Here is a 26,654-nt window from a genome sequence, read left to right as displayed (position 1 = left end):
CCCCCGCCTGAATTGTAAAATTTAATTATCAGTATGCTAAATGAAGTGGTTTCATTATATGATATTGCATAAAACGTACTTAAATATGTCTATCGTCATACTGTACACGGGAGCTTAATATTCTCAATGCGCAAGAGAAAAGTGGAGTTCGAACATAGTTCGGGATAGTTTTGCGAACGGTCGTTAGCCTTTAGTAGCATCGGAGCTTTATTCAGTCTTGTGCGATTAAAACGTTTCAATGACACATCCCGCGAACTTAATCATCCACGAACTTGTTGAGCTTCGATCTTTAGATTTGGCACCTTTTTATAAACTCGGCTAATCGATTCTAGGAACTTTCATATGGTTTCTTTCCATCCATTCAAACTTTAGTTAAGAAGAATATATAAATATTGAGAACTGATAATAAACGAGTTAATGACATATGCGAACTTAATCATCAACAAACTTTTTGAGCTCCGATTAGGTACTTCTACATAAATTCGGCTTATCAATTCTATGAACATCTATATCTTTATTTTTTCATCCCTTAAAAATGTTCCGAATTCAACCATCCTCGAACTTGTTGAGCTCTAGTCCTTAGATTTGGCACTTTTTATTATCTCGGATAATCGATTCTATGAACTTTCATATAGTTTTATTTTAGCATTTCAAATTTTAGTGAGGACAAAATATATAAATATCGAAACCTGATGAATGAAAACTCGTTTAGCGCAATAACGTTTTCAGTGACACTATCCGCGAATTTAAGCATCGATTTTGGGATTTGGCATTTTTTTTTAAATTCGGTAAATCAATTTTATGAGCTTTCTATGACAGAATCGTCTTTTGAATTTCTATCAATATGAAATATATAAATATTAAAAGCTGACAAAAAGAAATTAACTTGTTGAGCTTCACTTTTAAATTTGGCCCCTTTTTATGTTTCAATTCTAATTTTAAATTATTGGTGTTTTAGTAGTCAAATTAGGGTACTGAATTCTTTGCATTGGAGAAGCGATGCTAAAATATATACTGTATAGCAGCATCGTTCCCACAGAAAGGCGTCATCTTGAACACCAATTCATCCCAATATACATACGTACATACTTGTAATTAGTTTTATGTATCTAATTTAACTCAAAACCTATTTTAGCTGAAAAATATTTTTGAATTTCAAGTTACAATGAATGTCACTACAGCTTTATATCAGGTTGTGAATAGAGTTAGAAAAAATATAACTATACACAATATAATATAAATAACAAAATTACAATCAAAGCAGGAAGATAAGAGTAAATAAAGTTTATGAAGACATATTTATAAAACATAATTTCAGTTTTGAAGCTAGTTAAACGAAGAACCGGGCATTTTTTATTCCAAGCAATTTTAATACAAATTTGTTATATTCAATATGGATTATTGGAGTGCCCACAGATGTTCATAAATAATCAATGTTTCAATATTATATATTATATATAAAAAAAACAAAAAATTCAGGGGACAATTCTGCGGTAAAATAGACGATAACATAACATTGTTATGACAACGCTTTATTATCCTTTCTTGGTAATAAAAACTGGAAATGCTATCTGTATTTAGGCATATTTTAGATATAAAACAACCCGGATATATGTTATCAAAACTGCATCTTTCTGATGCACATTTTATGTGTAAAACGCCTGATCATACAGCAAATTTAGCCTTTTCACAGTTTTACTACCAAGAAAACAATAAGAAAGCGTACCATAACAACGCTATGTTCTCGTCTATTTTATCGCAGAATTGGTCCCTAAAATATAATTCCCGTTTTTGTTTCCGGGAGCATCTAGATGTGTATAATACTTTTGTAAAACTAAAATTTTATTTAATAGATTGATTTTTGTAGTATGTAGAGTATCCTCTGCATAATGCTATATCGTAATATGATTTCAGAAAACAGAGAACGTATATCGATTTCAATATCGTATTTTCATCAATCTGGTACATTTGGCTACATTTGTTAGTTACATTTGTTATAAAACCCTGTGGTAAAATTTAATTATAAAGCAAAAGTTTAAAAAAATTGAAAACCATCATCTATATCCACGTTTGCTGAACCCAATATACAGAAAATATTTTTTTCATCTACCTTCAATATAAAATCAATAACCTATACCTTATAATCTCTTATCATTGATCGCAACATGCGTAGCTATTGTATCGGTCCGCTGCCGCAGCGATAAAAATACGAGAGAGATTTATCTCGGACGGTCGCTCCGGCGTCACTATCGAAATGATACATGCAAAATGCACACAAATATATTAAATATCAAAACGGGCACGGGAGCGTGCACAACATATGCCCTTATAATTCCGCTCATGCGTTATGCGGTGGAAGGTAAGTACATTTGATATGGAATATTTACAACTTTGCGAATACCAAAACGCACACAAATTCCAAACTCCGTACTTTACTACGAGTTTATTATGATTATTTTGTAGATAAATCTTATTAATAGTTGACTTATTATATAAAGATACTAATTTATTACTAGTGGAGTGTGGTATCGTACTTTAAGGCAATTTCTGGAACATCCCGTATCGTAAAATTTTGATTTTTTCACCATTTCCGCATCGTAATCTAACGGTTAAACATTTTAATTCTGGATCTCTCTATACACGTTAGGGTCTTTATAGAATAGGGTCTTTATAAATTAGGGTCTATATGGAATAGAGTCTTTATAAATTAGGGTCTATATGGAATAGAATCCATAAATTAGGGTCTATATGGAATAGAGTCTATATAAATTAGGGCCTATATGGAATAGAGCCTCCATAAATTAGGGCCTTTATGGAATAGAGCCTCCATAAATTAGGGCCTTTATGGAATAGAGCCTCCATAAATATGGGCCTTTATGGAATATAGCTTCCATAAATGAGGGCCTTTATGGAATAGGGCCTCCATAAATTAAGGCCTTTATGGAATAGGGCCTCCATAAATTAAGGCCTTTATGGAATAGGGCCTCCATAAATTAGGGCCTTTATGGAATAGGGTCTCCATAAATTAGGGCCTTTATGGAATAGAGCCTCCATAAAATAGGGCCTTTATGGAATAGGGCCTCCATAAAATAGGGCCTTTATGGAATAGGGCCTCCATAAAATAGGGCCTCCATAAAATAGGGCCTTTATGGAATAGGGCCTCCATAAAATAGGGTTTCTATGGAATAGGGCCTCCATAAAATAGGGTCTCTATGGAATAGGGCCTCCATAAAATAGGGCCTCCATAAAATAGGGTCTCTATGGAATTCCATAGTGACTATTCCATAGAGAAGCCAAAAAAAGCCTCTATAAAAAATATATAAAATATTTGATGATTTGATGTGCATATGAACTAATGAGAATAAGAAGATGTAAATAGAATGAAAATAATGTACGTGGATAAATGTTCTAGCAACGAAAAAAAATGAATACATCATATACAAAGTTGCGTTCATTTGGAATCCTTTGTAACTGGATTCATCGTTTTTCTGAAAGTTTCGAAGATTCAAAGACATCTGTTTGCATTATTGGAAAATATAAAATTGATATAGAAGAGCCCATCCTTGAAATTTTTAGTTTTGTTTGTTGAAAACTGTAATGTTTTCTATTCGATTTATTAACTTTGTCAAACCTTCAACGTTCAATTAAAACATGTAGCTTTAGAAAAATATAATTATTAATAAAAAATCATACAGAAGATGAGCAGTGCAATTGTAACATCGCTAAAATTTAATCGTTCATAAAGTTCATATTCAAATTTAAATCAGACGCTTATACATAGAGTAATATTTTGTGATAGTTGATGACAAAATTATAAGTGTAGTTCAATAAAGATTCTCAATAGAAGATTTATCTTACAGTCCAAATAAATCATCTTAATCTAAAATATATGTATGTGTATGTATTATCTCGTACACTTGATTATAAACGTTTCAGCTTTTCGATACTGTTTTGAGGGTCGCGATTTTAAATTCAAATTAACTTATCACTTCGCGCGAATCGCCCATCCGCGGCAAAAAGTTTGCCAATCTCATTATTTTCAGGTTTATGTGCGAAAAAACTTTGCTTTATTTAGGCGAATTATTTTTACTCCACCCAATTCGCATAATTTGTTGAGTTGTTCGTTTGGTGAAATGGATTAAATCCGACTCCAGACTCGATATTCATGCGTAAATTATCTGAATAATAATACATAATGAATATTTACCAAGGTTATATTTAATATAAGATAAATATTTTTTCATGAATTTATATCATTATAGTGAAAATACATAATTTTGCTCATTAACTTCATAGGGATTATATTGTAATAGTATATTAATTTAATAATAAACTCTTTAAATCTCAAAAAAGCGCGTGAGCGCCGCGTAGTCGTCTAACGTGTAAACATTGGTACGGAACATATATGAATGTACACAAAAATTTTACTTATTATTATAATCTTTATAAAATATCGGATAATACAATATGCATATGTCTAATGTTTAATTTTGGCAGTCAAACGGCATTCTTTTTACCTTTTTTATATGTACATAAGAACTAAATATTTTTAAATAATTTACACTACATAATTTTTGTTATATAGAAGACAAAACAAAATTCAATAAAATCCGAAATATGATTTTTTTTTATTTTTGGCAAAATACATTTGGTTTTTGAACGTATTACCTACGAACGTAATAGAAGTAAATTCCTTGTGTTTTACATAATTCACCGCATTGTATAGTGTATGCTTAATTCTGTTTTGATGATTTATAATTGAATAGCAATTAGTACTCTAATGTTTAATAAATCATTCCCGGAATAGCTAAAGCTGACGCTTGAAGTTTTTAATAACGCGAAAGCGCGGCATTCACAGTTGCTGCTGCCGCCGCCGCCGTCGCCGCCGTTTGATATAACTGTCTTTTGTAAAGCGTACAAGAGATTCATTTCTAATTGGACGTTTCCTTATATTCACTACGTTTGTTGGTGAAACGTTAGCCGAGGAGGATCCCTTGGATTCAAAATTTTATTTCATTGTGAGTTGGACAGATTCACTAAAGTTTTAAAATATAGAATATTTCTCATGTTTTTTGCCTTTTTGTCCTAATTTTTTATTCTAAATATTTTAACTTTTTTTTCGTCATCATCACAACTATTTTCATACTTTATTCTATTCTTTATAATTTCCCGTAGTATTTGTCGTTATTTCTGTCTACAAAAAGTGAATCTACAACTGTTCAGTATCGAGTCTCCTGACAAAATCGGGTGCTCGATTTCCGAATTCGACCATTCTGGACTTCTGGAGTTCTAGTTTGTGCGTCTGCAACGAGGCGTTAATTGATGTATTTTGTCAGATGTCACATAGATCGTATCAGATTCGAATAGTTGAAGCTATCATAATCACTTCTATCGTAAGGGGACCCCGGCCTAGTTTTGCTAAGTAAGATCCATCATGCTCGAACGAAAATCGACGAAGCGCTGTAACAGGCTAAACATCGTAGTACAGGTAATTCTTCCCTTAGCGTACTGTATCAGAAATGATTCGCATGAACGTTAACAATAATATGGAATATATAGTGTATATAGGCTAGAGATGTTCCAATTTGAAATTTAATCGAATCGAATAATTCGAAGCAATAAAATTGCTGATACGAATCGACTTCAATCATGTCTTTGTATGAACTATATAAGTCTAACCGACATGGGGTGACAGAATTTAATGTAACTATCAATAAAAATTATTTTATGCAGTTTGAAAATTGTAAGCTTTTAAGTAATCCTAGGGCTTGTTAAATTTGTGACTATTTTTGTTTTGCTTATTGTGGGTAATTTTTATTATTTTCGTTCATTTTAACATTGGAACCTTAACCCTGAATAATATTCCACAGTAAAAAATGATGTCAATATTGCACAAGTTTTCCAGAATAAAAAAGACTACTAGTTGAACTATGAATTTAAAATTTTCGAAATTTCTGAACCTTGAAAGACCATTCGTTCAGAAAAGCACTAAAGTACATTTGGAAGTGCCATTAATTTTTTATTTTCTACACATATGTATGTATATATTTCCATAATTTATTTCAATATTATGCAGTAGTGATATTGATTTTCATTTGAAAATACAGATCAAAAATATGTTTTTATATGAAAATTGTCCTTCCGGACACTTTGTAAAATCAAAATATGTTGCATAATATAGTATATCAACCCTAAGCACTAGAGTACTCTGGGAAGAGCCATTAATTTTCTATGTTTTACACATATGTATGTATATATTTCCATAATTTACTTCAAAATGATGCAGTAGTGATGATATCGGTTTTAATTTGAAAATATAGGGTGATCAAAAGTATGTTTTTATATATAAAAATAGCCTTTCCGGACACTTTGTAAAACCAAAATATGTTGCATAATATAGTATATCAACCCTAAGAGACCACACGTAAATGTAGCATATCACTCGGGTTTCTCCTGAAACATTTGGCAGTTTGTATACAAAGAAGCAGTTCATATTGAAACGTCTAATATACAAGATCAATAATGAGAAACCCCCGGCCCGCGGGCTTCATGCAGCCCGTTAAGTATTATAATTTTATTTATTTCATCAAGTTTCTTCTGTCAACACTTCAATTATAATATTTTCCTTCCTTGATTCATAAATTTATGGAATATTTACTTAAATTTTAATTTAGTATTTTTATATTATTCGGTTTATTAGTATATATCAGTGGTCGGAGAACAGGGGCACATTTTCTCAAATGAGGTAGCAATGGAATTTTTGGGGTATAAAGTATGTATTTTTCATTGATATTTAATGTATTTGCTACGTAGTTGACCGTATGGGGGTAATCTCTTTTCTCTGATAATCTCTTTTGTGGGGGTAATATGAGCTTAGACAAAAATATTTCTGGGTAACGATTAAAAGAAGTACTACGACCGCAGGCATAAACTTTGTAAATTCTTACTAAGTGTGGCCCACAAACAAATTTTAAAAATTTAATGCGGCCTACAAGTTAAAAAGGTTGCTTATTTTTAGAATAAATCGATGCAAAAATACAACAGTACTTTCTTTTCAAAATTCACTATTAGTTATTTTTGAAGTATTTTTTAACTTTTTACATTCTATTTTTTTATAAAATAGACAAAACAATTTATAAAATAAAATTTTCATCAAAGAAGACATATTAACAACGATATATTATAATTTTATGTGGAAAGAGAAAAAAAAATTGTCACGACCCTAAGTAATTTTAACGAAACTGCAATCAATATGCCCTATATGCAAACTGATTTTAACTTTCTTTGCAGGAAATAAATTTTGATATTATTGTTAATGTATGCCCTTTAAAAACCACAAATTCAAATAGAACAAATTACATAACATACACAATAATATCAAGTTTTCGTCAGAATACGGCGCCGAGTTGCTAGTAGATAAAGTCAGATTTGGTGCCGAGTGGAAAGGGTTAAATTCATTATATATATATATATATATATATATCAAAATCAAATAAAAAACAAGTATAATTATAAAAGTATTTATAAAAAAAATGTATTTATTAAAATAAATATTTGTAATTTAAGTGAGCTTTTGCAACATGAGGCGTATACAACATAAACACTTAGAGCTTTGTACTCAAATCATTCTGATGTAACTTAAAAATTTAAAGATGGGATAAGTATGTCGATTTATTATGGTTTGAATCACCAACAATCTTATTCAAATTAAGCTCGGCACATCACTAGCATCATTTTTTCGAGTTCCATGCTATCCGATATGCGTTCAAAATGTATTTTTAGAACGCTTTCCGGTAGTTGTAAGGGCGGCGTTACTTTCGTAAAGTGTGTCGCGGTACGGAAATGAAGAAACGTTCGATCCGCACCGAAGAGGAGAAAAATTAATGGGCAAACGGTGAAAGCATTATCGACGGGTATGGGAGCACCAGAAAGGGACCATATCAAGGAGACACGAGGACCGATACTAGTCTTTTCGTGTTTCCGTCAGACAAGGAGACCAAGGGATTGATGTTTGCACACAAAACATTTCGACTTGAAATCCGACAGACTAAATATAGATGAAAGCTTAACTGTACAAAAACAGTTTTGTTTTGCGAAATAAGCAATTTTCTAATAATATCTTTGGACGAAATATTTGATCATTGAAATATGAAGCATCATATTGAAGAATGAGAATATATATATATATATATATATATATATATATATATATATATATATATGAGTGCGCATTTTCAGATATAAAATACTATGTTCAATATCCACTGACGATGACATTAAATTGAATGTCGAAACGTTTGGAATTAAAGATTATTTTATAAATCTTTGCCTTTACTTTGTTTGATGTATCGCCCTCAAGAACTCACTCATATATTTCAACATCAAAATTAACTACTTAATCATATATATATACCTACCCTCATAAGGATCCCATACAAAAATTGCTAAAAATCATCGTTTTTGGTATTTTACTCAGCAAAAAATGCTTATTTTTAAATCATTTTTTTCTGATATTAATTCATAGGCATACAAAAAACTGTTTCACAAAAAAAACTCTTTGTTTCAATTTTTCCAATGCATTATGTCTCTGCGTTTCTATGCTAGCTAGAGACTTTTATAGCGACGATATTAGAGAGCCGTGCAAAATTTTCTAGGCTAGAAACCAAAGAAGACTCCGATAATTTATAAGTTTTACATAGTTTTATTTATATGTTATGATTATGATCGCTGATTTTTGTCATGAAGTACACAAAATGTTTCAACTTTTGTATGGGAGACCTCTAGAGGGAGGTCCCAGAGGGTGAATCATGAGCACCGGTAGATCGGCCTTTCAAAGTTACTAGGGGTCGGTCATACATTTAGACACTATTGGGGCATTCTAAATGAGCCAAAAACAGGATTTTTAAAAATTTGACACAATGTCTGGGCGAATGCACGGGACATCAGAATTCATTTTAGAGTTATGGTTTCTTGAACAAAGTATCTTAATTTGATCTCTTGAATACAAAAATCATATGTGCCTATGCGACTTTTTTTACCCATACAAATCGACCCGCCCTAATATTTATATGCCATAAAATAATGTAAATATTTATAAAAATATTGTAATAACAATATATGATTAAAGTATTTTTGCAACTATCAGAATAGTGTTTATCATAACGTATGTATGTGAAGCTATAAATTAAATAACAAACCGTGTTTTTATTTTCATTGTTTTTACAATAATAATATTAACAAAAGCACTAACATTTGTTGTATTTTTACTAACTATTAACACAATATGTTCACTACTCATTTCTCATATTTCATAACTTCATGTACTACACTATGTTATTTCAAAACATCATTGATTTAGTAAAATATCGTACAGAAGCAAATTTTATAAATTTCCAATTATTTAAAATATCACCTATACCCCCATGGCGCGTTTTCAAATTGTGTCGAGAATTAATTTAATTCTATAATAGGGTTTCACATCGTCACAGAGAGTTATATGACGAACGTATTATGTATTGATATCAAACGCTATTACTAAACACAACAGCATTAATGGAAATGCAGTATTTGCAAAAGATATTGAATGATAATGAGTTACTGCTAAATAAACGTTTGCCATATCAAAATACAATTATGAGTAAATAAATAAAATGGATGCAATTTAATGTTGTACATAGAACAAATTTTCCGAATAGAATATGTATTCGCATATTGCACGTAATAATTTATTGGTAAATAAATAGAATTGTTTATTATAACTGTAAAACAAAGCTTAATGCATAAAACCGGTAAAGGCCGAGATTTAGAATTATTCATATTTTCATGCTCGTGCATATTTTAATACTTCTCAAATATAGATAATGCTGGATGGATACTTTTTTGTATAAATAAAAGGATAGCAAAATAATAAATTCATTGTATATATATATATATATATATATATATATATATATATATATATATTTAGCACAATTGCAGTAAAATAAAAACCTCTTAACATTGAACTTACAAATTAACTGTTAAGTTTGCAATTTAATTTATATTGGAGAAACGAGTCAAGATTAAGCAAAAGGTTACTACAACATAACAAAGAAAATAATCCAAAACAATTTAAAACTATGTTTAGGGAACACATTAACAGTATGAAATACAATATAAATTTTTGAACCCACTATACATCTTGAAGAAAATTTATGCAAAATAAAAATTTATGAAGAATCTCATTCAATCAAGATTTCCCTCTACTTTTAAATATTGTTGATCAAAAATACTTGACTTGTTTTTGAGATATCGATGGCTGACCATTTACGCCAGGCTTTTAAGGCCCGCTCTATCCTATATATAGACATTTGTATATACGTGTATATATCCGTGTCAATTTTTGTTGTAAATAATTTATTATATGGATATAAAAAGCAACAGTAAAAAAACATAGTATTTCATGAACCCAAATAAAAATCAAACATCAAGCATCAACGTCAAAATAAAAGCTGCAACCGAACAAAATCACGAACATGCTGTAATAATCCCACTGTCATTTGCACTCGGTCGCTTCGTAATACTTTTTTTTATTATCTCGTTCACCACAAAATACACTTGGAGCATAACGCGTTCGCAACTAGCTGCTCCGTGCTCCAGACACGTCCATACAGCTAAGTTACTGGCTGACTCCGACGCAGCAGCAGATAGGTGCAGCCGCAGCAGCAGCAGCCGAATGCAAAATATTCGACAGGCACCGTAGCGTAAGGACATCACGGTTCATGGCGACAGGACGTGCGGTTTTTCTTTTCACTCACATTTCATGAGATCAAACCCTTTTCGAGTTCTAGAGACAACCGTTTTACCCACTATATAAAAACGTATGTGCTGCCATAGACCAGAGACAATGGATTTATTCGATCTGAGATTATGCATGTTTTAAATGTTTGTGGTTCTAAATTAAATTTTTCATAGAGTGTTGAAACTGTATTTAGGTTTTTAATGCTCAAATAATCAAAAGAAGTTTAAGCTCCAATTTTATCACTATCTTTCTGATACACGCATCCACCATATTTACTTTTTAGATTTAGCACAAAATGATCAACCTAGACTAAACTGAGTTATAAGTGGTACCCCGATATACAAACTTAATTCGTTGCGTAACTACGCTCATATATGGAATCGCTCGTATCTTGAAGCAATAATTTTTCCTTTATAAATATATTGAAATGCCATTAATTTGTTACACCTCAGTTGTTTTTGTTAAATTTTTTGAATATTAAAAATAAGTTTGCCATTTATCAATTTAAATATTGCTTTTTTCTACTTAGACATGTTTCGTTGGACTCCTATGCTCGAACTGTTGCAACTTTTTCGGTGTGATTTTTATCCACAACCTTTGAGAGCAGAGAAATCTGCTTATAAATTATTGCAAAACCGTTAACTAGAGTTAAATCCTTTATACATCCCTTCCTTTTAAACAAAGTACATATATATGATGGGTTTAACACGTACATACTCCCCATCCTCGATATTTTTTAATAACTTCTTCCCTTAATTCAAGAACGTTTCTTTTTGGGTCCCATGATAATAAATTGCAAATATACAAAAAGCTGAAAAACGCAAACTCTGCATATATAACCGCACAATCACTTATATTGTGTAATTAAACGTTCAAACGTTAAACTACACAATTAATATCAACCCTTTCCACTTGCAAATTGCAGAACTAATACGTATTTTGTCGCCAGAGCAGCAGCATCCAAGTGGAAAGGGTAAAAAATCATTTAAACTATAAAATAATACACTATGATAAAACAGCTAAAGTATTTCTAATGATAGAAAAAACATTTTTACAACTGATAAAATTTTTCTTATGTTCATTTTGTCTTTAACGTTTTTCTTAAAAGCTCCTACTCGCTCAAAGCTTATATCTGGAATGTTTTTCGTATGTCGAAGCAACAAATCGTTCTTATTTCAAAACACACGTAAGTCAAAATACCACTGTATCTGTCATTTATCTATTCTGTTATATAATTATAAATACTAATAAATACTAAGTTTTTTTCGAGCCTTATAATAAATACTTAAATTTTCTTCTCTAGATATAAACCTTTCTGATTGACTATTGGTTTGATATGGAGTATCTACATATATATATATATATATATATATATATATATATATATATATATAAAAAATAATTCGGGTTTTCCTTCCTGACGATATGACTCCAGAACGCACGAAACGAATTCGACAATTTTGCATTCGTTGGAAAGGTCTCGGGCTCCGTAAGGTTTACATAGCTAAGAAAATTAGTGGTGCATGGCATCGTGCCTAAATGCAAATTGCTGGAACTTCACGCACCGTAATTAAAAATTAATGACATTAGTGAGAATTATCAGAATTATGCTTGGTTAAGTCAACGAGCAATTCTTGCCGCAAAAAATAATGATGTACACGCACTGAATTTCACTATTCAATCAAAAATTGCTGGCGATTTGGTGACATACCAATGATTCCGTTTAACTTCAAACGATTGCAATTTCCAGTTCGCCTTGCGTTCGCAATAACAAGTCGCAAGGCCAATCGCTTAGTGTTTGCGGGATAAATTTCAAATAGATTATTTATAAAATCATTGTTTTTTACATGGGCAGTTATACGTTGCCTGTTCACGAGTTGGAAAACCATCCGCTTTGTTTGTGTTAACGTCAGACCAAAAAAACAAAAAATGTGGTTTACCAAAGAGCACTTCAATGAAACGGATAATTTGCGGATTCACATTCATTTACTTAGAGAAGTTCAACTAAAAAATACTTCATTTTTGTAATCGAAATAAATTCATTACTGTTGTATAATAAAATCAAATTTTTCCTTTTCAAATATAAAACAAAAAATTTCTTCATCTTTCTCACGAAACCATCTGGTGGCGAAACGGAGTTCGTCGGGTTTGCTAGTATATATATTATATATATATATATATATATATATATATATATATACATATATACATATACATATACATATACATATGAAAGTTCAAATTTGTGTATTAGCACTGCGTTAACATAGAGAGCCGAGGGCGTATCCTGTTCGTTAAATTTTGAACAATAATCACGCAGTCCAGGTAGTATAAATCTATGTATTAAAACCCGGCGACACAGAGTCGCGAATAGTCGGTACAAAATTCACATTTTTGATGACTTTTGTTCTGGCTTTTTATTTCTATTATTTTGTTATTTTTGCGAACGAGACGACCAACGCCAAATCTGCTATACGTCCCCGTGCGCTTTACGACTGACGTGGCAGATGAGCGCAACAAAATTGTAAAATATACGGCACGGTAAAAATGAAACAAAACATTTTTATCATCGGTCTTACCCCAGTCATAAAAATATGACATAAAAATATTTTGCATTCGACACGGAATTATTAACTCTTTATAGCACGGCGTGTTCAGAGCTTCGCCAAAAATAGCATATATTCATAGTTTGCACACACACACACACAAATATATATATATATATATATATATATATATATATATATACTAGCTGTCCCGGCAAACATCGGTAAGCCATATAAAATATTTCATTTCAGCCCATAATTGTTAAGCGAGTTAAAAACTAGTGGGGCGCATGGCATCGTGCCTTAAGGCAAATTGCTGGAACTTCCCGTACCAAAAATTATTTTTTTTAAAAGATTGTTTGAAACATTTTTAAAAAAAAAATACTCTGAAAAAATTATATTTTTGAGAAACTATAAATTTTTGATTAAAATTTACTTTTTTTGAAAAAAAAAAGACTTTTTGAAGAAAAATTTATTTTGAAAGATTTTGGAAATTCTGAACTTTTTTTCAAAGCAATCGTACTGCATAAAGACGAAATATCGAAGCGCGTAAGGGCCGCATAGCCGTCTAACGCGTAAACATTGGTACGGAACCCATAGGAATGTAAACAAAATTTATACTTATTGTTAAAATCTCTATAAAATATCTGATAAATTGATGTGCATGTGTCTAATTATCATTTTTGACCGCCAAATGGCATTTTTTTACTTTTTTTTACTAAATCTTCGAAACCACTAGACCTGCCTTTATGAAAATTTGATCAGTTCTTCATCTTGTTAATACAAGTAAACTGTTTTTTGAATTATTCAAATCGAACGCTCCGTTCTCTTAAAAACTGAGTTACCGTCTTTGGCACTTTTTGCCCCATATCTTCGGAACGGCTAGACTTGCCGTCGCCAAAAACTAATCAGCATGTCTCCTTATCAATACGAATCCAATGTTTTTTTGAATTATTTAAATCGCTTCATCCGTGTTCCAGAAATCGTCGACTAAAATTTGTATCCAAACACACACACACACACGCACACACATACACAAACACATACATACACACACATACATCCATTTTTTCTAAGGTATGCCAAAATATTCAGAAACCTCTGAAACGTAAAGATTTATGAAAATTTTTATTTTCGATTTTTTTGCGATTACTATAACTTGCCCTGCGGGAAGTTAAAAATGTACGAATTTGACTAGGGATTATTTGTTTGGTACCTTGTTATTTTAGAAACTGTTGTATTTTTCAATATTCTATTTTCAATTTCTATTCTTTTATTTATCAAAATTGCTTTTTTTGAAAGCCATTTATGAGCTGTGTACTTTATGTGCACATCGGACTATTTGTACAATGGGATAATCCTGCAAATCAGTGATTATCCAAAAATCGATCGATACGCATCTAATAAAATTTAGGCTCTTATATGAATGCAAAAAAAAATTAAAGTGGAAAACATTTACTGTTTTTTGTTTTTTATCTATTTGGAACCATTTGAGCCCCTGGGAGCAAGGAAATTCGAAAATAACCATTTTAAGGACCACCCTAATATATATATATATATATATATATATATATATATATATATATATAATATACAATTATAGATATTCATTTAGAAATATAAGCAAACACTTTTTTGCACTAATTTATTAAATATTAATTTTACAAACGTTTCGAGACTAGGTTTGTCTCATCATCCATATGTTATAATTTAAAATCTAATATGAAAATATAAATTAGCATTATGTGTTATCCGTTACAAGTCGTTCTTTAATCGGCCCATAAATGTAAAATGTTTTTTAAGCAAGTTAAAAAATAAGATTTTAAGCAAGTAATATACGATTTGATAATACCAGTAGATACAAATATAATGAGTTGTTTATGATTAAATATTTATGTGTCAGCCAACTTTTAATTTGATAAAATCAGATGTCACCTTCCGTCTTAGAAATGAAGACAAATTGGTTAAGCAGCAGCGGACACAGCTCATTTGCCTTGAAGTTGTTAACGAGCTGAGTTTCAAGTTCTGTTTCGTAACCTCAATTAAACAAATTCTATTTGACTTACTGCCAACAATATACCGTATTTGAATCGTACTCGTTTGTATGGTAGGAGAGAATGATCAAAAATATAGAAAAGGAGACAGAACGCGGTTTGATTTATATGTGTGTTCGGGGCATTGTTTCCCGGCTGTGAATCCGGTCCGCGAGCGATGCAGAAGAGGTAATAGAAACCGTCAACGGAAACCGTAACAAAAACCGAACAAAAGCGAAGAAATCCGAAATGCCAAAAGACCGAACAGCAAAACCAACTAGCCGGCTGCCGCCCACAATCTGCTGCCCATTCTCCTTCGAATACCCATAGGGGAGCTAGGGGATTGTTGTAATATTAATATATCTTGAGATCCAATAATTATATTTTTACAAAATAAAGATGGATAGATGCTGCAACTACTCCTGTATCACATCAAGGTCACAAATAATTCCATACGAATAGTTCATTATTTCATAAATAAACTTTTTCTTTCAAAGTGCAGTGTTACAACCTACCCCTAATGTTAGTTTAGGGCTAATTGTTAACATCTACCGGGGAAAGAAATAACAACTACTAGTGATATATGGCATCGTGCCTTAAGGTAAATTGCTAAAACTTCCTGTACTGTGATCTGAAATTTTTAAAAGCTCAAACATTTTCTGAAAGCTTCGGAAGCATTAGATTTTACAGAATTTTAAAATTTTTGGAAATAAATACACTTTTGAGAAATTTGTTTTTTTTTAATTTTCAACGATTTGAGTGATTCAAATAACATTCGACTTTTATTGATAAGAAAACGTGCTGATTAATTTTTGGCTGAGGCAAGTCCAGCCGTTTCGTGGATATGGGTCAAAAAGTACCAAAAATGGTAATTTAGTTTATGAGAGAGTGCCAATTTCAATAAATTAAAAAAAAACATTTTACTTGTATTGATAATATGAAGAATTGATTAAATTTTTGGGAAGGCAGGTCCAATGGTTTCAGAAAATTATTGAAAAAAGTAAAACACAATGTCATTTGGCGGTAAAAAATATTCATTAGACATATGCACATAAAAATATCAGATATTTCATAGAGATTTTAATAATAAGTACAAAGTTTGTTTACATTACTATGGGTTCCGTACCAAGATTTATAAGGTTAGACTGCGACGCGGCGCTTGCGCGCTTTGACATTTCGTCTCTAAAACTGCCATGCAACGCAATTGCTTTAAAAAAAGTTAGAATTTAAAAAAAAGTTGAAATTGAAAAAAAATAATTTTAGAATGTCAATTTTAACCAAAAATTCTCTAAAATGTAGTTTTTACAATTCTAAAAAATTTTAGAGTTTTTTAAAAAAAATGATTTTCGGTTTAGGAGGTTCCAGCAATTTACCTTAAGACATGATGTCATGCACCACTGGTCAAAACAAATAAATCATAATATTTCCTATGAAATAAATAAATGAATTTTTTTTTTATAATAAATCTACGTAAACTATAATTATTATTATAATCCAAATAAAATATATAGTGCTGCTGTAACAATTGACATGCCCTCATCTTACAAACTACACATTCCATCCAATCAATATTCTTCACTTGAATCTGTATATAATTGTTGCATGTCAACAAATATCCCAAACGTTTTGTTTCAACTAACCCCAGTTATGAGTATTTTTCACATTGATCAAGATAAACATTTAAAAATTTATAGAAATCACAATAAGTGTTACCCATTATCAAAGATTGATAAATTTGAATCGAAGTAAAATAAATGAAATTCAAAATTTGTTAATTATAACGCAAACCGATATTTTGTGTTAGTACGATTTTATATTACATGTCGAAAAAGACGGACCTGCACACTTTTGTATATTGCGTCGGCAAGCGGATGAGTAGCTATTACAACATGATGGCGGGGAGGTGTACATATCCAATAGAAGCAAAAAAATATTTCAATATGGTTCAACCAATATGGTCCTACGGTCTACAACTATGGGGTGTGGCCAGTAAATCAAACATAACTATTCTACAGAGATTCCAAAATAAAATGTTGAAAAAATCGTGAAGCACTTCAAAATATGTCCCCAACTGGGTAATACAACAATCTCAGAATTCCAACTATAGAAGAAGAAATTAATCATTACTGCTCCAGATACAGGGCTCGTCTAAGTCGTCATCCAAACCAGTTAGAGTGTGATCTGCTCAAGCCTTTACCACCAAAGCGTCTCAAAAAAAATCTGCAATGATTTACTACAATAAAACACATAATATCTAAGAAGATGCTATCGCAGGATAGCGATCCTTCTCACGGTGTCAAATTAATATACCATGTAAATTAGCTGAATGTCCTGTCGGTATAGTTTACTAAGTACAATAAAACAAAAAATATATATATACATATGGCTTAAAATCATATTGAGAAACGCCTGTTACTATTTACCCCCGGCTCCCCTACACGTAAATAGAGATTCCCGGGCGGTCGGTCTCCCGTGCACACCAACCAAACGCTTTTGTGCCAAACTCCCGTTTCAAACGTGTCGCCGCGCCGTTTGAATGCCAACGTACTATAATTCCGCGTGAATTGGCCTCACGGGATACCCTTTGCTTATTGGGTGATTAATACTACACGATGATAACTGATGAACATTACGTTCGCCGTGCTTTATAATTTGTGACTCAATCACGACTGGCGTTTCAGATTGAAAATTCGTATACAAACAAAGGCGATGAAAGGAAAATACCATTCATGGCAGTAACGCAGCTATCTGCTAAATTGGCAAGCGAATTTATAGATCCATTCAAAGCTAAATTTGTTTTTTCAATATTATATACCTATAATTGATTGATGTATCATAATACAGAATATTAGTTGATAAAATAAATAGCAGGGAAATTTTCGTGATTAAAAAATAAAAAGGTATTGCAAGTTTCCATACAATTTGGTCTCTATTAAGAAAAAAAGGAAACACTTGCACATCTATCACTAAACTATCAAATAACATTTTTTTTTATTTATTTGAACGTCGATCAGAACTTAAGGCTCCTTTAGGCTGTTGTGATGATTTCACAAGGGGGTATATTTTGGTCTAGAATGTAAAAAAAATCCATGTTATTTTTTTGACATTTTCAAAAACTAACCATTCAAAATTACGTGTACAAGATAATTTTCCATTGCTATTTAACCACACTAATCCTCCTCTGTTTCCTTCTCTGCAAAACTTTAAACGCGTTTTTAACACTGTCTTTTTTGATACGATACCCACTATTTCTCAAATTCTACTGGACCGATTTATCAACTTCCCGTAGGGTAAGTTATAGTAATAGCAAAAAAATCAATAATGAAATTTTTTATATATTATTATGTTTTAGAGCTTTCTTAATATTTTGGCATACCTTAGAAAAAATTGATGTATGTTTGTGTGTGTGCGGATATAAATTTTCGTTGACGATTTCAGGAACACAGTTCAACCGATTTCAATTATTCAAAAAATATTCGTTTCGTATTTCAAAAATTTAAAATTTTTCTAATTTAATTTTTGGCAAGGTTTAAAAAATTTGATATTTTTTAAAAGAATTAATTTTTGGTATAGAAAGCTTCAGCAATTTGTTTTAAGGCACGATGCCATGCATCACTAGTTCGAAATTTTTATAGACTTTTTTATAGACTTCGCTTCAACATGAACTACGCCCATCCTATAATTCTGATTTTAACAATTTAAAAAAAATCGAGAATATCAAATAAAAAGGTTCAACCAGTCGCTATATTGTGAAAAAACATTTTTATAACCTGCCCGAATTGTTATCGGGATGATATGATATCAACAAAAAGTATAAGTCAAGTGCCAATTTTTTTGTCACTCCCCATAAGGCACCTTTTACAATTAAAACTTTATGACTACTTTCAATTGTTATTTTTTATATGCTCAAAACATCAAATAATAACTAGTAAAAAATCTATAATAAAACTATAGCTTTTCTAGACCAGAATACTCCTTAACTAACTCAAGTCAACGTTTTACCTATCACTATTTAATGAATGATGAATGATGAATTTATTAATAATTTCTGTAACAACTAATGATATTTTTTATATTGATGCAGCTATGCCCAGGCAAAGCTATTTTAACTTGGAAATATGACACTATCGATATTTACAAGTAAAAACCGATGTCGCTACTGCTTGACATGAAGCTGTCCAAAGCATATATAAAACATAGAACTTTAGATTGCATCACCTATGTCTATTTGCTTACATAATAGTTGAAACCAAGCAATAATAATAATAATCTCAACACAGAGACAAAACTACATATATGTAATCGAAATGGAAGTTGAAGACAAAATTAAATTTATGTGTACAGTCGTTCAAAAATCCTTATTCTGAACAACTGAACTAATTCATCAATAATTTTATATATATATATATATATATATATATATATATATATATATATGCGTGTGTATTTAGATCAATATGTTGATGTTATGTACAATTCTGATGGATTCATACATTAATATAAAAAAGAAAATAAGCAATTATGTTTTGCAAAGTTGCGTTCGTGCAATAAGTATTTAATATTTTCTTTATTATTTTATATTATACATGCATCTGACGAAGCAACTCTTCATTAGCTTTAATAGTATGCAACTAACTACAACGAAACAGCCAGCTAACTTGTATGACATAAAGAATAAACAACCATGATTAAAATAAAGTTTCGCAAAGTATTAAAGTTATGTTGTTAACGTTATTAGAAAGTTCTATGATGGCAGACGCGAGCGGTGTATTTTAATATTTATTTTCTTGCAATATGTGAGCACTATAATGATGACACCAGATTAAAACATAAAAGATCGAGAATAAAAACTTTGGAGTAAAAAAACTTAATGTCGAACTACGCTCCATTAACTAATGCTTTGTACAGGGTTTCGCGTAAGCGGAAAGCATCATAACTGCATCAAATTGTGTAATTAAATTAACGCGATAGAACAATTATAAATTAAATATTAAACACATTATAATAGTGTTTAAGCATTAGTCAAGTCTCTCGAGAGTCGGTACCCATATACAATTAAGGATAAAGGTTTTAGCTACGCCAACGCACGTGCGCCCGCGAAACGTTAATTAGAATTAAAGTAACAACGCCGGCGTCGAATATCGAAACCGTGCAATCGCGCAAAAATAATATTGTTTGTTTTCCCTGCGCAGGGTTGCGTGTTTACACTTGAACTGATTGTGAAATAAAACCACTGATTTATAAACCTGAAAATCCACTTTACGCCCATTTTCGTATAGAATACGTATTAGTGATGTGCCAATTCAAATCTTTCAAATCAAACCCTTAACAACCTAATTTGAAACACATTTTGCTTGATTTGCGGCATCCGAGTCGAAAAGGTTAACAAAGGCTCAGAAAGCAAATTCGTTTGATCGTGAAATATTCATACTTCATTTTGATAAATATGTGTTTTAAAAATCATATATCATTTCAATAGATTCAGTTTTTTTTTAAGTAAAACTTCTTTAGGTGTGACTAGGGTGTAAATCCGTACAAATGCAACGGAAATGCGTTACGGCTGTACGTCATTCGCTTTCGATGAAATCATTTCTATACGGGTCGATTATGATTAGCCGTCGTGAATGTAAATAGAGATCTGTCTTTGTATGCGTACCGGCACCAACGTTGTATGCGTACCGATATCAACAAGGAAATCGGCATAGCTAAATAAACATTTTAAAGATACATCGTAGTGCAAACGTTGATTTAATGAAAAATGCCTGAATCATAAGAATATTTAACCCTGTTCCTTGAAAATAATAAAACAAATTAAACATTTGCGCCGTGCCGTGTACTAAACGTAATCTTATTGATTATAAATTATTTCTATATTATTCGAAGTTTCTATAAATCTTTGAAGTTATTAAAATGGAAACAATTTTTAGGCAAGACAAATATTACAGCTGTTCAAAAAATTAGATTATATCGCCAGCGAAAAAGTAAAAAAAATACAAGCAGTCGATGAATGTATGTTGATTTTAATTACATGAAGTTCTTCGAACACAATTACATGATGAGTGTAGTTGCAAAAACAATATTTGTTTATGCGTTGTTTAACATAATCCACTGTGTGGACGAATATTATAGAAATTATTAGTCAGCAATTACTTCATTTGTCTAATGAAGGTTCATTTCTAAATGCTAATTACAATGACAAACCGATCATGTCATATCTGAAGTATGACTTTAATTATATTATTGTTTGTAAATGTTTTTTTAATGCTTCCCCTAAAAACTTCACGTGATTAATAGACGCCCCTTATCAGCACGATTCGAGTTGTTCTGAACCAGGAGTTTTTTCAATTCAAGTGATTCAAATAAAAAAGAATTCAAAGACAGATTCAAATAAAAAAAAATCGAGTCGGCAGATGATTAGTGAATATAGATACTATTTACAAATTTTGATGTTACTAAGACTTCTGCTGCAATCAGATTGTTCTATCGGACATCGAACCATTAATCAGTGGACATTAAGTATTAATTAGTTAGCTGGCAGCATGCAAGTAACATAATCTATACCGGTCGTTCGTTGTGGCTGGGGAGGAGCTTAAAGAAGTTTTGGAAGACGTTCTACACGAGAGGGAAGTGAGATTTACGTTGCGGACTGTAGAGGGATGGCGATGCTTTTGTAAGGCGGATTGGCTTCTGTTGCGACCACCGCAATTATTATTCACAGCTCCCAAACCCGCATTGATATCAGACGTCAACGCAACGGAAATGGCGAAAAGATGGAGGGTAAAGAAAATCGGCAAAGTTAGATGGCGGAATATACATACATTTGAATTTATATCTACACATTACTGATACAATTGTACACACACATTATATATATATATATATATATTTATATATATATATATATATATATATATATATATTTGAGTTCAAAAGTCTGTCGTTACATCAATAAAAATATTTGAAAAATTTTAGAAATTTATTTATAATCTATGCGTTTGGGCTAGCATTTTAGCCTTCATTCAGTCGAAATCAATATAACTATAAAAATTAGAACTAAATAAATAATATGTGAGAAATTTCATATTATTCAAGAAAAGACACATACAATTTTGTATCCTAATGTAACATATGAAAACGTTAATCTATTATGGTATGAGTATGTGCACAGTGGTAAAATATATTTATTTTAACATCACAGATGATGAAACCCACAAATGAACATGAATAACTTAACAAGTTGTCAAAACTATGTATTTACTGTTCGGAGTTTAAGATAGAATTGTCACGTTTTTTCTTGAAGCAGTTCTTAACATGTTTCTTCAGAACTATGTTGTCGAATCGTTTGTTTATGACCCTGTCGTTATGCAATTGCAAAAACAGCCCCTCAGCAAATTTTCTTTTAATCACGTTCTCTTCAAAATCTAAACTTTTTGGGTTGAAAACATTTATATTATAATTTAAATTAATTATATGCTCGGTTAACATGGTTTTGAATTGTTTGGGATTTTTGTAGTTATTTTTATATTGATGAAGGCGCTTACTCAGGTTTTGGCTAGTTTCTCCGATATAAAAAAGTTCACAAGTAGAGCAATCAATCTGATATACTAAGTTCAGTCAGACAAAAAATGGTAAGATCCTATTGGTAAAAAAATTGAAAAATACTCTGAATATTTTAACGCTTAATATTAACTTTAAGATAGTCCGCACCTTGGTTCTTCTTCCTAAATAAATACTTATTTTTTAAAATATATCTAATTTTTGTTTTGAATTTTTAATTCATGATCAAAACTAATGGTGTATGGCATCATGCCTTAAGGCAAATTGGTGAAACTTCCCGTACTTCAATATTCGAGTAATATTAAATGTTTTCAAATAGATTATTATAATTACTTGAAGTATTATATATAAGTGGTGTATAGAACTTTAGCTAGAATTAGAATTAAAAACCGAATAAATTTTTGATATTCAAAAAAAAAATAATTTTGAAAATTGCATTGATTCACACATTGTTAGTATACTTTAGCAAGATTGTGACCAAGATTTAGAGCTGGAACATCCAATAGTTTCTGAGATATGCGAGGTTGATGGGTGGCTGGCTCCGCTCTCAATACTAGTATTAAAACAGATTGTACGTTTTCAAAAATGCATAATTCGATTTTGATGAAACTTGACGTACATTGTTACTACGCTTTACTAAATATTAGACGGAAATTTAAAGTTGGAACATTCAATAGTTTCTGAGATATGCGAGGTTGATGAGTGGCTGGCTCCGCTCTCAATACTAGTATTGAAACAGATTGTACGTTTTCAAAAATGCATAATTCGATTTTGATGAACCTTGATGTACATTGTTACTACGCTTTAATAAATATTTGACAAAAATTTGTAGTTGGAACATTCAATAGTTTCTGAGATATGCGAGTTTGATGGGTGGCTGGCTCCGCGCTCATTACTAACATTTAAACAGATGGTATGTTCTCAAAAATGCGATTTGCGATTTTGATGAAACTTGACGCACATTGTAACTATACTTTAGCAAGATTGTGAAAAAAATTTAAAGTTGGAACATGCAATAATTTCTGAGATATGTGAGGTTGATGCCACCCATCAACTCCGCGCTCAATACTAACATCCATATGTAATGTTTTTCTCTACTGTTTGACTCATTTCTAAATATGCCGTGGACCCCCATTTTTATATTATGGTTGCCCCATATTTTATTTCATTCACCAACTGGAGAATTAACATAATTATAGCTGATCAGAAAAAAAGTGGCAAAATACCCAGCCTCCACTATATATGCATTTTATACGAGTGTTATATTTCTCTGCAACATGTCTTCATTATTAATTTCCCGAAAAAGAAGTTTATTTTCGCCAAAGAATTCGATTTGCTAATTTTATATTTTTTCGACGTTTGAAGTCATTTTGAATCGAAAGAGACCGAATTTGGAAAAAGTAAATGTAAATTATAAATAATAATAATAATATAGGAAGAAATTTAAAATATCTATCATGCGTGTAAAATAGTGAGCATTTGCCACTCAAATTGAAGTTTAATAAAAACAAAATATATTCTAAAAAGTTGTTAAGGTAAGTTGTAGGGACTTTCCGATGTGTAAATAATAGACTTAATTAAGAAAAATTGAAATTTAGCTTTTTAAGTAACATTTTCTACTAGTTAACTAATTTCCTAATTCAAAAAACAAACACACACACACACATATATATATATATATATACAAATCATAGTTAATTAACATTGTACATACTTTGATGAAGAATACTGGGTATACATCTAATTGAACTCTGATAGTACATACCTGAAATAGAAAAAAATAATTGTTAATATTCTGTAAGCAATATATATTCAGAATAATTAATTCAAAAGCTTCAGCAGTTACGTGCTAGTAAATATTTTATTTATGACTATATCAATTATACACTATTAAAATAAACTTAGGATCCAATGAAACCAACAAATTATAAACCAAAATTGTATAACAAAATTATTAAGGTACAAATATGGTTTAGAATACATGTAATTACATTGCACACACATACAAAATAAATGTAATGAATTATTTTGTATATGCATATATTTTGTACTCATTCTTTATTACATATGGCTCCTAATGGGCTTACACGGTATTAATTTGTCAAACTTTTAAATCTATACATAAATATATTGTATTAGTACATTCACGTGTGCCGTCGTTTTATCTCGGATTACAAGTCATGCAAAGTTTAATCCGGATTAAATATATTGATAACCCATTGTAAAATATGTTTTAGCAGGTTTGAATATTCGATCCATATTTATTAAGAGTAAAAAATATGAATTACCGGAAAAAATTCACGTAAGGTGTATAATAGGTAAACAACACATTTATTACCGTTCCCTTTGAAATAGAATAATAGAGAGATTATTATAAATTATTCGAAAACGTCAATATGCAGTTTAGTTTTGATGTGTTTTGACCATAACATCATAACAAAACTGATTTATCAATGTTATTATAATAAAATTGACGGGCAATTGATCGACTGCCACAATATAATTACAAAATAACTATAAACAGCTTTACTATTAAATGTGGTTTTGCGTTTGCACAGAAATTGTTTTTTTTAAGTAACTTGTACGTAATATGGATTTTAATTATTTACTAAACAACGACTCTAATAAAATTGTGTTGCTGGTAACATGAAACTGTCACAACCAATTTCGCATGTAGTAATTAAATTAATCTTATAAATAAATTAAATTAATTTTTAGTGACATAATAGAATTACAATATTTGTTTTGTATAAAATTGATAAATGATTGAAACGATTTTGTTGTGAAATTTATTGATAATTTTTTGTTAGCGAATTGTAGTATTGCTGAATGGAGTGCGAAAAATTCTTCTGTAATGATGTATGTAAAGATACGATTCGGATTTTGATCAATTTTTCTGAAGTTTGTTAAGAGAAATTTTAAGAATGCAAATGGTTATATAAATATAGTAATATTGTAAATATATTTTCTTTATTTGCATAGTTTTATTGCCAATCAAAATAATATACATTTTTTAAGATAATATGCTGGGTGTAAATGCATTTAAGAGATTATATCCTATGAGATCTCTCTTTTTTTTAAATAAAAATGGAAAAAATTGCAAAAACTGACATGTCATTGAAAAAAGTTTGACAATTGAGAAGTGTCACCAGCCAAAAATTTCAATTCACTTATGAGCCTAGACAATATTAGAATATAATATATTCATAATTATGAGTGAGAAAAAATGATATAGGACAATATTATTGCCGAAAACCTCTGAGATGTGTCAGAAATTAAAATATTATGAATTATAGTATATATTTAACAGATGAAATTATATAATTCAGTTTGATATATCGATTTTATAAACTTATGCATGCCGTATTTTGCTTTCCTTCACTAAATTATTTTACAATACAAACAATGACAAATTAATTCACTTGAAGAACTTGAGTATTTATTAAAATATATTAAATTATCATTAAGAAAAATGTAATTTAGATATTTTAATTAATAAAAACCAATTAAAATATGGTACGAGATTATAAAAATTATAGGCAACATTATTGAAGCAACTGTTTTGGATTTAAAAGGCTTTAATAAGGATAAATTTGGAAAATCAATGTTTTAGTCATGAATAAACAACATTATTGATTTATCCCTTGGCATTAAAATAAATTTAACTGTTGGAAATTCGTTCTAAAAATTGCAATGCAATGTAATTTGTTTGGCATTGAATATGAAATATTTAGCAAG

General features: G+C 30.5%; 1 pseudogene; it reads right to left on the bottom strand.

The window, feature by feature from the left end:
- Positions 1-26,654, bottom strand: part of LOC113376204 — a 457,916-nt pseudogene that overhangs the window by 72,024 nt on the left and 359,238 nt on the right.

The sequence above is a fragment of the Ctenocephalides felis genome, unplaced genomic scaffold (genome assembly GCF_003426905.1).
Source record: "Ctenocephalides felis isolate EL2017-DRISC unplaced genomic scaffold, ASM342690v1 CF-g0.4_SCAFFOLD_01886, whole genome shotgun sequence".
Lineage (NCBI taxonomy): Eukaryota > Metazoa > Arthropoda > Insecta > Siphonaptera > Pulicidae > Ctenocephalides > Ctenocephalides felis.
This window is presented reverse-complemented; position numbering and strand designations above follow the sequence as displayed.